Genomic DNA, 6952 nt, shown 5'->3' with positions numbered 1-6952 from the left:
AGACCTGTGATCACACCACTGCACTCCAGCCTGCACAACAAACTGAGACTCTGTCTCAAAACAAAAAGAAATTTACCAGACATATTCAGTAGCTGAAATATGTCTCCCATAAACAGAAGACAAATCACAGATACTTGCTGATTTAGGATGAGGCCGTGTCCCAACAAATGCACTGAAAGTCAAAAGGTCATAACTGAGCCACTGTTAAGTTGGGGACCACCTGAGGTCAACAGAACAGACCTACAAATGACAGAGATGATAGAAGTAGCAGAAAAATAAACAATTATTTTATTTTATTTTATCTTTTTATTTTTTTGGAGACAGAGTCTCACTTTGTCACCCTCGGTAGAGTGCTATGGCGTCACAGCTCACCACAACCTCCAGCTCTTGGGCTTAGGCGATTCTCTTGCCTCAGCCTCCTGAGTAGCTGGGACCACAGGTGCCCGCCGCAACACCCAGCTTTTTTTGTTGCAGTTTAGCCGGGGCCAGGCTTGAATCCACCACCCTCGGTATATGGGGGTGGCGTCCTACTGTCTGAGCCACAGGCGCCACCCAGAAACAATTATTTTAAATAGCTCAAAATGCTCAAGGATTTTTTAAAAGCATGATGGTGACTAAAAGAGAAATGGAAAAAAAAATTTTAAAAACCCAATATCAAACCTGTAGAAATGAAAACTACAATGGCTTATATGGAAAATTCTCAGTCTTAATAACAGCTTAGAAGAAAGACATGAACTGGAAGTTGCAGATATACAATCTGCCCAAAAAAACACAAACAGAAAAAAAAAAGCCTAAAGAAGGTAAGCAAAGGGCGGCGCCTGTGGCTCAAGGAGTAGGGCGCCGGTCCCATATGCCAGAGGTGGGGGGTTCAAACCCAGCCCCGGGAAAAAAAAAAAAAAAACACTCACACACACAAAAAAATGAAGGCAAGCAAAGATCTATGGCCTAGGATCCGAATGAAACAGTCGACATGAGTAACTGGAGTTGCAGATGGCAGGGAAGGGCTGAGTGTGTGAACAGCTGGAGCACTTTCAAATTTCATAACCATGGTAAATCCAACAAATCCAAGCAGGATACCACCCCCCACCCCTACATATATAGCATATCCATTAAACTGCAGAAAAGTTTACAAAGAGAAAAATCTTAAAAGTAGCCAGAGAAAACAGGCACATTATGTACAGTAAGAAAAAATAAGTGCTATCAGTCACAAATTTGAAAAGGAAATATTTAACATAAAGAATGATTGAACAGGGCGGTGCCTATGGCTCAGTGAGTAGGGCGCCAGCCCCATATATCAAGGATGGCAGGTTCGAACCTGGCCCCTGCCAGACTGCAACAACAGCAAAAATACCCGGGCGTTGTGGTGGACACCTGTAGTCCCAGCTACTCAGGAGGCTGTGGCAAGAGAATCGCCTAAGCCCAAGAGCTGGAGGTTGCTGTGAGCTGTGACGCCATGGCACTCTATCCAGGGTGACAAAGTGAGACTCTGTCTCTAAAAAAGGAAAAAAAAAAAGAATGATTGAACAATAAACAACAGAGGGTTTCCAGTAAAGTACAAAGATGCTTCCGAGACAGAGGCTGCTGAGGCCCAGGGGCAGCCCCACCAGGACTAAGGCAACAAGCCCACAGAAGCAATGACTCTCACAATCCACTGTGGCATGACGGACTGTGGCTGTGAGGTGCCATATAGTGGCACATGGACCAAGGTCCAGGAGGCCAGGCCAGGCAACAGGAGACCTCCTGCTGGGGCTAAGCAGGACTCTGTTGAAGCCACCACTGGGACATGAGGGAGACAAGACTCACTGGGGGCTGGACACGGGCCAGGAATTCTCCCCACTAGGGTGTTCTGGAGACTCATTGGGAAGCCACCAACTAGGTCACTGAGTACAGCCAGGCTCTGGCAGCCACGCTGGAATCAGGAATCCTCCTATGGTACCCCTCCAGCTCCCTCTAGGGACAGGCTTAACAGTGCACCAACTAGCAAAGGAGAAATAGCACAGAGGGCCCAGCTCCAGGATCACAAAGCAGGGCAAAGAAAGGTGCATAGAACTCACAGGCAAGACACTGGTAATGGCACAGGATGTAAGACTCCACTGGAGACGCCGTGTAGGCCAGTAACATCTCTGAAGGAAGGAAATTGTTTTTAACTGTCAATCTAGAGCGACAGCCAGTTTCTAGTTTGTTTCCAGAATGAAAGCCACAAAAACAATCCAGTGAGGAGACACAACCTTTCCAACAGATGGTGCTGGGGCTGGTAGACAACTGAAGTCAAAACAGAAATCCACCTCACTACTTGAACAAAAATGAGTAATAACTCAGAATGCGCTTAACTGTAAAATACAAAACTCTGAAACTTTTAGAGAAATCATAGGAGAAAACCTTTGGGATCTTGAGCTAGGCAAGCAGTCCTTAGACCACACGTTATGTGTCAAAGCGTGATCCAGAAAAAGAACTGATGGACCAGATCAAGTAAAAGTTTAAAAGTTTGCTTGCGGGCGGCGCCTGTGGCTCAGTCGGTAGGGCGCCAGCCCCACATACCGAGGATGGCAGGTTCAAACCCAGGCCCGGCCAAACTGCAACAACAACAACAAAAAAAATAGCCGGGTGTTGTGGCAGGCACCTGTGGTCCCAGCTACTCGGGAGGCTGAGGCAAGAGAATCGCTTGAGCCCAGGAGTTGGAGGTTGCTGTGAGCTGTGTGAGGCCACGGCACTCTACCGAGGGCCATAAAGTGAGACTCTGTCTCTACAAAAAAAAAAACGTTTGCTTGCGGGGCGGTGCCTGTGGCTCAGTGAGCGGGGCACCAGCCCCATATACAGAGGGTGGCGGGTTCAAACCCAGCCCCGGCCAAACTGCAACAACAACAAAAAAAATAGCCAGGTGTTGTGGCGGGCGCCTGTAGTCCCAGCTACTCGGGAGGCTGAGGCAGGAGAATCGCCTAAACCCAGGAGTTGGAGGTTGCTGTGAGCTGTGTGACGCCACGGCACTCTGCCGAGGGCCATAAAGTGAAACTCTGTCTCTACAAAAATATATATATATATATGTTTGCTTGCAAAAGGCACTATTTTAAGATGATGAAAAGACAAATGAAATACTTCAGAGAAAATATTTGCAAACCACATCTGACAAACAACCTGAATGGAGAACACATAAAACATGACAGTTAAAACAACCAAATACAGGCCAGGCGTGGCAGCTCACGCCTGTAATCCCTGCACTCTGGGAGGCCAAGGCAGGTGGATTGCCTGAGCTTAGGAATTCGAGACCAGCCTGAGCCAGAGCGAGACCCTACCTCTACTGAAAATAGAAAAACTAGCCAGGCATCGTGGTGGGTGCCTGTCCTGTAGTCCCTCCAGCAGGACGATCTTTGAGCCCAGGAGTTTGAGGTTGCTGTGAGCTATGATGATGCCATAGAACTCGCCCCAGGTCAACAGAATGAGACTCCGTCTCAAAAAAAAAAAAATCAAATTAGAAATAACAAAGCCCTTTAAGAGGCCTGTCACTGAAGAGGACAGAGCCAGCAGGAAAACAAGGAATGACATCATAGCAGTGCCAGCCACCAGAATAGCCCACGTGAAGTCACAGCAACAGCAGCAGCAGAGGCTGGGAGGGAGGTAAACGGTGCACAGCCACCAGAAAAGCCCATGACTTAACAGCCCATGTGAAGTCTCTGGAGATACGTCCAAAGTGTTGGTTTATGTCAACCTGTCATCCTGCCTATGGCAGAGGTGTGCTCATCCTGGGTCAGGGGGCATGGGGCGTGCTGGCCTCTGGCAGGCAGGCATCTGGACTGCCTCAGGGTTCTGGCTATTCATGTTTATGTAAAGCTACTGTGAATATTCAAGCACATGTGGATTTTTTAAGAAATGAGTACGTGAATATAAGTTTTCATTTTGTTGGGGTTAAGCCTCCAGAATGCCGTTGAGGGGCTGAATGAAGCATGTGCTCAGTTTTATGAGACTGGGCCTCCGCACTGTACAGAGAAGGAAAGCCAGTTCCCAGGGTTACACAGGGTATGATTCCACTTACATAGCACCTTTGAAATGATAAAATCATGGAAAAGGAGAACAGATTTGTGGTTGCAGGAGTTAGGGCTGGAGACGGAGGGGCTGGCCATGGCAAGGCAGCCAGAGGGACCCTTGGGACAGACCTGTTCTGACCACAACGGTGGTCACAGGCACCTACACATTCAAGGGCACACGAAAGGAGACCAACACATGGCAATAAGGTGGCTGCATCTCAGAGGGTTGAGCAAAAGCCAGCAGTGGCAAAAGGTCAACTGATGTCAGCCCGGCCATTGTTCTCCTGGGGACAAGCAATGACCAGAAGGAAACATGGGGGGAGGAGAACCTTGCATTGATAATCCTATATATACTATAATCTTATAGTTGAATTCTATAATACTATATATAGTATAGTATATATACCATAATCAAAATGAAAAAAGAACAAGAAAGCGCTTAGAATTAAGAAACATAACCAGATTTTTTTAATCAAAAAAAAAAAGAGGTACAACAAAATCCGAGGAATGTTCCAAAAAGTACCACAGGCAGAAACTAAAAGAACAGAAAACAGCAAAGATAGTAAAATCGAAGGGATAAGAAAGCCAAGCCCTACTTTGCAAATCAGGAGGTGGTGGGATGACAGACACCCCACAGAACAGACCTGGCCACAAGGCAATCGTGGAGGCCAGGAAGACACTGGGGTTGCTGTTGTAGGTGAAGGTTAAATTCGTGGATAAGGTTCAGTACAACCAATTGTAAAGGAAATCTCTGGGACAGCCAGGGGCATGCAAATGCAAAGGCTCAGTCAAGGTCCCAGCAGGAACAAGGCTGCACACTGAGCGTAGATGTATGAAGGGCCCTGGGGCAGGCAGGATGCTGGGGAACTAGCAGGCCCTTGGGAGGGTGCTGCAGCAGGAAGGAACAAGGCCCGACACCCCTTTCCCACCCCCCATGCACCACCACACTGCCTGCTGGGCTTCGTCTGGCCAAACCCACCTAGAACGGAGGTCAATACGTGTCATGGAACAAAAGTGGCTCAAACAGGTCTGAGAAAGCAAATGGAGAATGACTCACCTAGTGAGCATCTCTTTGTTGGACAGGGTGTCACGGTTGCTGGGAGGTTGGACAGTGGGCAGCAAACGTCAGGAGATTGAGGAAAAAGCAGTGGCCTGGGTGTGGGGAGGCAGCAGGGCAGAAGGCAGCGGGGCTGGAGCAGGGCAGAGGGTGGGGTGCAGGCCACTGAGCCCCACCCCACCCCGCCTTCAGCGCTACACACCCACTGCCATGCACACATGACTAAACGCAAAGGCCAGAGACGGTCCCTCCTTACTCTCATCTCAAATGATCTAGCACTGCCAAGTGTGGCCTGAGCCTCCCAACCTCTCAGCAACACCCTTGCCCTGTCCAGCGACCTGAAGCCACAAGGGCTCCAGCCCAACCTGAACCACTAGCTGAGAACACAATGACCGATTACTGTGTCCCAAGACTTCCATTCAGCCCAGCCCACAGGAAACACCCACCTGCATCTGAAGACAAGGCAGGTCAAAATGCATGCAGACAGGTAGGTTTTTCTAGAAAAATTAACCAGATTTTTTTTTTGGAGACAGAGTCTCACTTTGTCACCCTCAGTAGAGTACCGTTATGTCACAACTCACAGCAACCTCCAGCTCTTGGGCTAGGGCGATTCTCTTGCCTCAGCCTCCCAAGTACCTGGGACTACAGGTGCCCGCCACAATGCCCAGCTATCTTTGTTGCAGTTGTCACTGCTGTTTTAGCTGGCCAGAGCCAAGTTCGAACCCGTCACTCTCAGTATAGGGGGCAGGCACCTACCCAATGAGCCATAGGCACCACCCTACCCAGATCATTCTTTAATACACACAGATTTTAAAAGGACCTTAAGTTGGAAGCTGTCCAACTTTCCTGCCAGGGGCACATCAGTACTTCTGGTTTCACAGGTCACACTGGCGGACTGTGCCGCTGTAGCACAGGGCAGACATGCATAAGCCACCAGTGGTGGGACTGTGTCCTGGTAGAAGTTTATTCACAGATGCTGAAATTTGAATTTCATGATTTTCATATTATGAAATATTATTTTTGCTTTTATTTTTTCCCATCATCTTAAAAACGTAAAAGCCATTCTTGGTTCACAGGCCCTATACTCTCAGGCAGGACAGCACCTGGCATCCAGGCCATTATCTGCCCACCCATCTCGTAAGTGACCAAACCTGCATTTCTCTTAAAACCAAGACTTTACAGCAGGTTACTAATGAGAACATGTGCCCTTCCCAGAGGCCCCGCAGTGGAAATCAGGCCAAGGTTCCTCACATAGACAGCTGCCCGGCCCTTGCTCTGGACTCCAGCCATGTGGCACGTGTGAGCACAGGCGTTTCTCAGAGCACTGTTTCCATATCATTGCTAAAAGAAAAGGCACTTATGAAAAAATCTCAATCGGTCTAGCTTTTGAAATGCACAAAAGGACTTTGTTTCCAAGTCTCCACAGAGACCCCACACCAATACTGTCACCCACACGCACAGTTGTCCCATATTTGAAAGGTTGCTGCCAGAGTTGGCAGGGCCCAGCAGTGAAAAGAACATTTCTGTCCAGATCAAGCAGTGAACACTGCAGTCACGAGTGTGGGCGCCAAATGTCCCACACGGTGCCTCCTGACATGGGTTCTAGGTGTGGTGCCAAGCCTTACTGGCCGGTGTAGATGCAATGACACCCCAGCTGCCGTGCAGCACGTGCAAAGGCCACATCAGCCACACAGCAGTAAATACAGGGGACATATCATCAACCCTGTCCCTGTAAGAGTTTCCAGCCAGCGCCCTGACCCCACACCTCCTGACACAAGTCCACCTTGTGGGGCAGCACTGCCCAACAGAGCCCCCTGCACGACAGACACGTTCCTGCATGTCCCACATGGGAGCCCTCGCCACACAGAGCCCAAGA

Source organism: Nycticebus coucang, chromosome 16 (genome assembly GCF_027406575.1).
Source record: "Nycticebus coucang isolate mNycCou1 chromosome 16, mNycCou1.pri, whole genome shotgun sequence".
In the NCBI taxonomy this organism is placed as follows: Eukaryota; Metazoa; Chordata; class Mammalia; order Primates; family Lorisidae; genus Nycticebus; species Nycticebus coucang.
The sequence above is the reverse complement of the archived record's forward strand: the minus strand, read 5'-3'. Positions refer to the sequence as shown.